This window comes from Coptis chinensis, chromosome 9, assembly GCF_015680905.1.
Source record: "Coptis chinensis isolate HL-2020 chromosome 9, ASM1568090v1, whole genome shotgun sequence".
Classification (NCBI taxonomy): domain Eukaryota; kingdom Viridiplantae; phylum Streptophyta; class Magnoliopsida; order Ranunculales; family Ranunculaceae; genus Coptis; species Coptis chinensis.
In genome coordinates this window covers 4,791,137-4,801,982 of record NC_141464.1, presented here as the reverse complement: position 1 = coordinate 4,801,982, position 10,846 = coordinate 4,791,137, and positions in this window count along the sequence as shown.

Sequence of the window (10,846 nt, the reverse complement as noted above, 5' to 3'; positions counted from 1 at the left end):
GTTCAAATTATACATTTTTATTTCTTCAAATAGCTGTACAAGCAACTTCGTATTCAACTGATCATATGCCTAAACCAAGAATAAATTTTGGACAATAGTACAGAGGGTCAACTTGCTCTTTAACTCTCTCCATCTTTGTTTCAATCCCTTATGGTAGTCAAAAAGTTATCAAGTTGTAAAGCCCCAAACTACCTCTGAAGTATGTAAGAAACACGCAAGCCATACGAGCTACTATATGTAACTTAACAAACAAGCACAATACTGCAAATGAAATTTGACCAGATACGAAACCAATATAGTTTATGCCCTGATCTCTTCTTCCTCTTCCTCTACTCAGAAGGGACATTCTCATTCTTCAGCTACAGCAAGGTCTTAAAGAGATCAATATAGAGGACTGCTTACTTTCTGATATATATCCCTGACCTATCTAAATGTTGGACCGACATATTTGGTTTAAAGCAGATGTAGAAAAAAGGAGAAAACCAAATGGAAGTATATATTGCAGATATAAATATCAGTTACCTCACTTTTGAATTTGTATATTCATGATATTTGGCTATGCATTGGAGCACTTAAAAGATCCACAGTACGCCAAATTACCAATACAAAGTCCCTTAACTTTGGTTCGGCCTAAAGTTCACAACTCTGGTTCAATACCAGTTGCAGCACCCACGCCTTGCTGCTGCCAACTACTTAAATGGTACAATCTGGTCTTCTACCCCAAATACACACTGCTTCTTATGTGTATCAGAACCATAACCTATTTGCTACACGCCTATATCTCTGCAAGGGATCTCAGTCATCTCACCGAACAGAATAACGTACATGACGCCAAAGTAAGTTTAAAATCAAATTCATACATCAGTAAATTTATTCATACAAAATCATGACATGTTCTGGTCTGCCAATTTACAAATTACATGAAGCAGGACCACTTGCACAAAATTACAAAGAAACAAAAAACTTTAAAAGAACAAACAATAAATTATTATCCTACAGGCATTTTTGCTCGACAAAACGGGCATGTATTAGTCCTTGGCAACCATGTGTCGAGACATCTTCTATGAAACATATGTTTGCAAGGCATTCGTGTGATGCCTAGCTCTCTCTGCAACTCATTCAAACATATTGGACAATCAGCTTCCACCAATTCATCTTTTTCAAAGCTTAAATCATCAACAGAAGAAAGTTGCAAACCATCAACTCCACTAGTTACTTCTTCGACTGATGAACACGGGTGTTTCTCAATATGTCGCATAAATTCCTCTTCATCATCATGAGCTGCCTCAAACTCTGTTTGAACCTCCAAGTCCAAAATCAAAGTTATTTTATCGGGCCTGGGATTATTTTTCAGTGCGGCTTATGTGTGAAAACTGATAGTATATGTTATGGCCTTACTTAGGCCTATGAAGCCCATAGGTCCAAAGTATGAGGACTGGGGTATTGGGCCTCTAAGGTGATCCGGGCTCTTGATTGATGAGTGTAAAATGAGCCCAGGAATGAGGATGGTTCGAAAACTACTGTGGAAAGAGGGCCACGTGGAGGAAATCTAAGGGGGGATGGACAAGGGGCAGCAGTATAAATAGAAGAGGATGTGTGAATAGAGGAATGAGGGGAACCCTAGAAAAAGAACATGAGAAAAGAGGTCATAACAATTGGCACCGTCCGCAAAAGAACCCACAACCGTACTTGGTTATAAGGGTATGTATGTGAATAGCTATCGTTGGATTTGTTATGCTGCTCGAGTTGGATTCTACCATTATTAGGCGGCTACTCAAGCTGGAGCTGTTGGTCTATTATTAGAAAAGATTTTAGTGTTCAAAGATGAACTAATGGTTATATAAGAGGTGTAAATCAGATCTATGATATTGGGACTGACAAGGTGTTTCAGTTGCTGGTTTTGTTACTCCCCGTTACTACCTTGGACTTCTCTTGGAACCATATATTCTATTGGACTACAATGAAGATAGGTCAAGTTGCTACTGTAAGTTAATGCCTCTTAGTTCCCTTTCTCCATAACTATTTCTTTAATTGCTTTATTTAGTTGATTTGTAATGGCGAAATCAAGGGTTTCTTAAACCCATTATTTTCCGGTGATTCGATAGTAGCGGTATTTATTTTGTTGTCGGTTTGGTTGTTAGTAGTTATGGGTTTAGATCTACAAGGTAATTTTGAAGTTTTATTTACTGATTAAGGGTTTTGTGATCACCCCACACTATCTCATTTCTAATACTGTGTTACAGTGTTAACTTTCATTTGGGGAAGATGATGAGTGGACTCAGTGAGTTCATTCAATAATTGAGTTGCTCCAATTTCTGTTTTTACTTTTTAGAATCTAATACACCCATGGACCTGAATCATAACCGGATTACAAAAACAACCCATAGCTGGATTATAGGTTGTGCACTATGATTTAGAGGGATTAAGATTGCACTGTTAATAATTTTGTTGTTTGGGAAGGACGTGTAACCACTTCATTACAAAGAAAGGTTCCCTACTAAAATGAGTTTCATTTACAAGCAACAGTTAAACCATACATTCAAAGTGATGATAATAAGCTAGCTATAAATATAATTTGAATTGGTTTGGAAACAACTACAGGTATATGAATGTGGATAAGTTATGGAATGTTAGACTACTAAATAAATTTTATATGTAATTAAGTATGGCCTCGATCTTTTTTTCTTGTTAAAAGGTTATAGCTTTCTTTGCTTATTATAAATTTGGTTAATGAAATTTTATTGTGCGCATATCAAAATATCATTGATGGGAATATGAAACATGAAAAGATACAAATTGTTGGGCAGTAATAATATGATACAATTTATTCTAAGATGATTGGCATTGGCTTTATGTCCCTCTTTCATGTTGGTTGTGGTTATCGTTGGGACTCCCCTTTTACTTATGCTAGTTCATTTTATGCTAGCTAGTTCATTTTTTAGACACTCACCCATTATACTTTTGTTGAATCTTTATGGAATGCGTAGTCTTCATAACGTCTGTGGTTTGCAACTATGGCTATCCTCTTTGTTAAAATATTTTCTCGTGAAACTCAGCAAACTACGTTGAATAGGTCCATTTCTTTGTTAAAATATCTTCGTTTTTGTTAAAATATTTTCGTTGACGTTTATTTGAATTGTAGAATTGCATACCTGCTTTATTCTTGATGTCGGAAATTTAATTTTTACCTGAATCTATACAATATGACCTTCATAACATGTTAATAGATGACTTCTTATGTTTGGTGTGATAGGATCTGCGGACCCTCATGTTCAAACAACCCGTGGTGTATCCGCGGTAACTAGTTGAAATGAACCAAGTATTGTCTCTTGACTTACGCAATTATGTGTTCCATTATGAGTTTTAAATCACCTGAGCTAATGTTAATTTGGCAAGATACCTCCAATTCTTATTGTATTCTTTTGCGCTACACTAAGTGTTACTTGTGATTGCCATATATATATGAACTCATCCAATTGTTAGCATTAAACAAATATTGTGCATATCTATATATCTTTGATGGGAATAGAAAAATGAAAAAAGGTCGTAAGTCCTGGATGCGGCATTTGGGCCAGTCCAAAACATGAAAAGGGTGCAAGTTCTAGACGCGGCATTTGGGCCAGTCCAAAACATGAAAAGGGTGCAAGTCCTAGACATGGCATTTGGGCCAGTCCGAAACATGAAAAGGGTGCAAGTCCTGGACGCGGCAATTGGGCCCGTCCGAAAAATGAAAGGGGCACAAGTCCTGGACGTGGCATTTGGGTCAGTTCGAAAAATGAGAAGGGCGCAAGTCCAGGAGGTAGCGTTTGGGCCAGTCCTAAAAATGAAAAAAAGGACAAGTCCTCAATGCGGCATTTGGGCCAATCCAAAAAATTTAAAGGGCATGAATGTGTGTCCTAATTAACACTTGGGGGCAACCTAAGCAAGGAAAGAGCTAAGTATCCCTGAGGACTAGCAGTACTTGGGGGCAAGATGATATTCGAATCCAATAGTTACATTTGTTAGTTTATCCCTGGCTTGTTTTACCAAACCAGCCGGCATCAACTTGGGGTCACGCGAATATAACAAATAGTCATATACAGATACTTGAGTACTTGGTCAAAAGAAAAGAGTGGATTATGAGGAAAATGATGACTAGTGTTCATAAAGATGGAGGGTGTTGTCATTTCAAAATATATCCTTTGATAATGAGTAATAATGACTAGTCTACCTACGAAATGAGTGATGAATTCACAAAGTAAGTAAACTAACAACTAAACTTTTACTAACAATTATCAAAGCTTCCACTCTCGATCAATAGTAACGATATAAATGGAGTAGAAGTGATTCGCTCCACTCTTAGTTTTTCCAGTATGCTTGTTTTCTAGTCTCAATACTCTACTTAAAAAGTCAATGAGAGTTTTACGAAGGGAATTAGACTACTGATGCAACTACCCGCGAAATGCAAATGCACTAGTCGGTTATCGGAATACTAAAGGGAATGCTACGCGTTGATTCGATGATAAGGAGTTAGAGGGGATTGATTCCACCTTAACTCAACTTAATCCACTAGCGACGAAGTCGTCAGAATCCGAATTGAACTGCTACACGTAACAATCGGTTCTTCTTAATCCCTAATTACACATGGCATTTCTACCAATTTATAACTAGCATGTGAACAATTAAACCCATTCTCATGGTGAACTAATTATTTCTTGCGTGGAATAGAAATTACGACGACTCTACGTTAAACGGAATCAAGCTTTCATCAAGGCTTCTCAACCCCCTCTAATGGAGGTTTAGCCTTGAATCATTCCGCAATCATTTCCATTTAAATTTAAACTAAACATAATATAAAGCATTGAAATTTACTTAATTAAACAATAATGGAATCTAATTAATAACTAAGAATTGAATGGTAACAAGAATTGAATTTAGATCTAATAAATTGTAAATGACAAAAACGAAATTGATAAAGGACACTACTTTATTGATCTAATCAAATGAAGAACAAGATCCAAAGGTTTAATCTAATAAAGGATTTGAAACTAATAAAATAAAACAATTAAATCTAGATCTAGAAGCTATTTTAATGGCTACTTTCTATTCTAAGCTATCTACCTAACCTAACTGGCCGCTACCATTAACAATGAGTTAAGCTTTTGTTCTTATACATTCAGATCCAAAAATCGTGCATGGGCTTGGAGCCATGTTTTGGGCCGAGAATCGTGCCCAAAACCCAATTCTTTCAAATTCAAAAGGCCTCTTCAGCTGCAGTTGACTTCCACAGACTTTTCGTCCACTTCTGCTCCTCTGATTGGGTCAAGGCTTGGACCATTGCAAAGCTCTTTCCTCCGAGCGGGTCGTTTTGAAATAAGGTAGGCCTCAACCAAGGTCCGAGTCCAAAGATATGGCATTCTGAAGTTCTCACGACTTTTGCTCCTTTATCTCGCTTAAAGTGGCACATTTATGCACATAATGGACTTTGAAGCCCGAAATGCATAAAACACTTAATCAAGATTAACTCTTACTTATTATTCACATAATTGGTCTAACAAGATGATTATTAAAGGGGTTAAAACTACGCTTTGGGCTCTTATCAAACCACCCCCAACAAAGATTTTGCTTGTCCTCGAGCAAAGATGAGAAATTAGAATAAGTGACCAAAAATGGAGTTCTACCTAATCTCGTTACTGAGCGCGATTGCATTGACCATATATGCAAGGCGCCTTAAACCACTAGGAATTCCCTAGTGGACGAAGTTATAGCCTCGTGAGAGTTTTCCGGAAGGTACTCACAAACTTCATCTATACTACAACGACTAAGAAAATAAAACTATTGTTTCCTTATTCATGCTCAACTATCTATACATCTCTCTAGCAATTACATAAGAATAACCAAATCAAAACCCTAAGTTAATATATGCATAATAATCAATCATCTACAATAAACATATATACAATGAGTAGTACTATCAAATGTTTAGCGGTGTTTGTTTCGAGAACTTCGAATAGTGTCTTTAAGTAGGTTCTCACAATAATAGTCAAGAAACAACACTCGATTTTTCCACTCAAGTTTCACATTCTCCAAAGGTAGTACAAATGGGCACTTTACCTTACAATCTCAATGACAACAAGGAAGCCGGGGTCGATCAAACACATCCGCCACTTACTATCACACTAACCTATTCCTAATCGAAGCTAGAGGTCTTTATTAGGTGTTACGGGGGATTAGGAGATGGTTTAAGAAGGAAGGAAATGGATATTCAAAAAGGACAAGTCCGAGATAATAGAGTCTTCAGATATGTAACTTAGAGAAAACCTTGTTATTTTCTTTTTTGCTTCTACACTTTGTTTCCATCCTTAGCCATATTTTTCTTTTTCTTTCCCTGGCTTTTGATTCTCCCTTTTATTCTATTTTTCGAGTTTTATTTTATTTCTATTTTTCTTTTCTTTGGATGGAAACTTCTTTTCTTTATTTTTTCAAGAACTAACAATTTTTGTTTACACGTGTTTTCTCTTCTTCTTTTCTTCACTCATTCTATTCCCTCGGACTTATTTCTAAATCGGGTAGGTTGATTTATTCTCTTTTTTTTTTTTTTTTTTTTTTTTTTTTGTTTTGTTTTGTATGTGGGTAAAGGAATTGTGGTGTATGGAAGGCTAAAGAAAAGGCTCGAGTGGCGACTATGGAAAATAATTCATAGGTTTGAATTTCTCGCTATATCGATCCAAAGAGCGGCCTAAATTCTCACTTAGGATATGGTTTAGTGATCAAGCAAGTGGACGTGTGATTTCTCTATCCGGATTTTACTTCTCCTTGTGTCATTTCTCAAATGTTTCGCTTCATATAAGGCTTTAGGCTATATTCTCACAGATTTTGTAGAATAAGTACTCTAGCCTAGATTTAAAACTTCGCTAACAATCATGATACTCATGTAATATATTTATAGATAGATGCAAGGATTATTACCTACGTATTAACCTAAGTTTCTAACAATTATTCTAATGCAACAGCTATGTGAGACTTCTAGATTGTTAAAAGCATGGAGAAAGAAACAATACCAATATTTTTAAGTGTATAGCATAACTTATTTATTTATATTTTTAAATTTTTTAACTAGAAAACAAATGCATATTATATATTTATATCCTAGCAGATGTCTTAATTACACGTGTTTCTATGCCCCCCCCCCCCCAAACAAAAAGCATGCTTTGTCCTCAAAGCATTGTAAATAAAGAGGGTAGGAAAAATATCATTGAAGCGCTGCGGAAATCTCGTAAACATCCGCGAAAACAAGGTTAAAACGCACTAATATAGGAAGTAAAACCGACGAACTCTATAAGAGTTCCACCCATTATGGGGTTAACATAATTAAATTGCTTGGGACATAAGCGGACACTCAACGTAACTAAAACTTACCTCCACCCCGTTGTTATTCGTCATCTTCGCCATCCTCTACTTCTATAAAGAAGTGAGGTTCCTTCGCCCCTGCCATGCTATGATAATTTGCCGGGCTTCACGCCATTTATCATCTATGGTTGCTAACCTATTAAGTGCCACTTGGTCCGATGGGGTGTAGGGTGCAACTGGTGAGGTTGTATCCGCCACCCATGCCAAGTCATTGCGACGGAAAGATCGAATAATACTATTGGTGGGTCGCCGCCGTCTACCTTAATCCAATCCGCGAAACGTGTACACAAAACAGAAAGAAACATAGCATAATACGCGAAATTAGAAATGGCATAAGAAGGTACTTATGCCTCATGGTATGGGCTCGTGCTAAACTAGACATCAAAGTCCCGGAAGGTCATAGAACCGGGCGCCCATTGGCTAAAGCAAGGAAAACGCCGCAAGTGGCGCCATTCACGGAAGAAAAACGCCATTCCCCTAAAATGTTTAGCATAATCCAAAACATAACAGTTCCTATGTTCATGGACGGCTACCAAGGCAACGCGTTATAGTCCCCTTTGGTCCTCAATACGGAAAAAATGCCCCGCCCCATAAGCCTCGTGCAAAGACTCATAAGTGTAGACATGCATATTATCGACCCAATAGCACCATGGGTCTTGTATCTCAAATGGCATAGCAAGTCCAAGAACAAATGCTAGCAAGAACCCGTAATTTCCATTGGTTCATCGTCAATGTTGATGGAGAACACTTGTTCTCCATCCGTCTCTCAAAGAAAATGCGCTTATTATAGAAATAAGATGCAAGTGTTGGAGAATAAAGTTCAAATTTCGGTCTTACCATAAGAGGTTCCTACCAACATATGTGATCATCTCATAAACCAAGCACCGTAAGTAGTGCTTTGGAACAAATCTTCAAAGATCGTTCGGTATCAATGTTGGAGATGTCATATCAAAATTACGCTTTGGAATAGCTGCAATGATCACGGGATACTACGCCCGCGGAAAATTTCTGGTCCACGAAGTCAGCGGCGCTGGCGCTTTAACTAGGGCGCTGAAGCTTTGTATTTTTGAATTCCAGAACTTAGCTGGTCGCTTTTGACTTGAAGCGGGGCCTGAAAGCAAATTTTTCCACAAGTGTAGAGGCGCCAAAGCTGCCAACTAGCTGGAAGTTGCGCTTTTGTGAAAATGGAGACAAACGGGAATCAGCAGGTGTGAAGGGTGAGTGATGGGGTTTAGGTGTAGTGTGAGTTGTGAGGGTAGATTGTATCAAGTTTATATAGGTTTAAAGTTGCTAGAATGGATCGGAAAGTTGCCAAAACTAATTACGGTAGCTTCCTGAAATCCTAAAATTTCCAAACTCGAAAACGGAAACAACTCATATCCTGGATTCTGATTCAAACCCAGTATCTCTTATTTGGATTTTATGATTGAATGTACCTATTTAATCTAGATTTCATCCTACAATGATTCTCAATCATAGATAGGCCTAAACTCCATATTTTCACCTTTACTCCGATAGAAATTTTAACACTAGGGTTTTATAAAAATACAGCTTGAAATGATAAAACCACCCCCAAACAAGTTGGGAAGGTGGGATCAATATGAAACAAGCACACATAATCGAAAATAACCCTTATATTATAATTTTCATTCGGAGGTCCTTTCACTTACAAAATTCAAATTACGAGAATAAAAATTACATTACAATAAAAACAACAAAAATAAATAAAACAACAACTTATAAAACAAAAATAACTACGACTATCACTCCTCATCCTCTCTAAACACCTCGCCCGCCGTGGGGGTCACCGCTCTAGTGGTGGCTCCTGGGGCCGTAAGGTCCAAGAAGAGTCCGCCGTCGGCGGCGGCCATGTCTCGTATGTCAGTCCTCGAGAGGCGTAGTCTCAGATGAGGTGGGAAGCGTCTAGCATATCCACTCTAAACCGGGCTGGGCTTCCATCTCCAACCCTCGCCGCTCCCATCTCTCATCCTCCCTCCGGGTGCGGATCTCGGTTGTGATGAATAGTCGTCATTCGAGTCCCGAGGTCTGGGCAGATAGTGTTTAGTGAACGATGCCCCTAGAAGCATAGCCATGCGCTCGTGATCGTAACAACTCCTCGAAGGCATCTGCATCAAAGCAGGTCCACGTCCTCCTCATCCTCCTCCTCTTCATTCCCAGCCCCACCATCCTCTTCTTCTTCCTCTCTATCCTCCGCCCTCCTCCAAACTTGTTGGACACACTCCTATAGATACGCGTGTTCCGTGCGGGGTAATGTAAATCCTCTCGGGCCGGAGTCGCTTTCATCTTCAAAGATGATCTTGGTGATTAACCACGGGAAGAGGTGCCAAAGACCTTCCGACCCCCTAATCATGCTTTCAAAAAACCCGTGATACGTAAATCGCTTCGCCTCCCTGGAGTATCCATAGACGGGAGGCGTGTCGACCGATGTCGACCTTGTCCTTCCCTAGGACATTCCGACCCGATCCACTGGTCAGAATTTGGTTTGGTCCCTGAGGGATGCCTCGAACACAATGGGAGTTTGTATTGTAGCTCCATTTGATGACATGCGCCATCAATGGCTCCACCCCGGCCAAACTGGGGCTCTGTAAGGTGGCTCCGGATGGATTCTAGGCGGAATGCCTAGAATCTCCCAATGTTCCCGATGAGTCAACTCCCTTCTTCTTCTTCCTTACCATCACAAAATCCTACTCCCTCCAACTCCCCTCGGTCAGAGAAACGTCGGACCAAGTCTTCGTGGTAGAAGGCTTCGTCGAAAGTACCGAAGACTATTCCAGTCTCTACTAGCCATTTCGTCACCGTGAAACGGTAGCGAAATGGTCCGGCAGTTGAAAAACTTGTTCCGGTATAATTCGGCGTTGAGCCATCTAGTGTTTGGAATGGATGGTGGTTTAAATATGATGTGGTGGTGGTGGTTTAGCTTGACCGACCGAAAGAACAATGGTGGTGGCGGTGTGGTGTGCGCAAAGCACCAATTTTTTGATTTTTTCGGTCGTTTTCTTGGGTTAAATTGGTGGAGTTTGTTTTGATTGGTGTTTGAAGTCGATTGGGGTTGGGATTTGATTTTTTAAAGCGTGGTTGTTTTAGTTTTCTTTTTATTTTGATTTTTGTTTTAGGTTTAAGCTTTAAGCTTGGTGTTAATGGCGGTGGAAGATGAAAAAAACGATGAACTGTTCAGGAGAATGTAAGAGCCTTGGCCTCCATGGGCGGGTTGGGCCCAAGCCCAAAATCGAAATTTTTGATTTTTTCGATTTTTTCGCTGAATTTCAAATCAAAATTCCCCGCCGTTACATGTCCGATTTTTTTGAATGAGATATGGAAATGATCAGAGAGAAATTTCCTATCCAATGATCCATAAAACACTCTATTCCGACTTCGGGTGATATACGAGATAGTGGAAAACGCCTCGAAGTGCGTGCATGGCGACGTAGTTATGCTT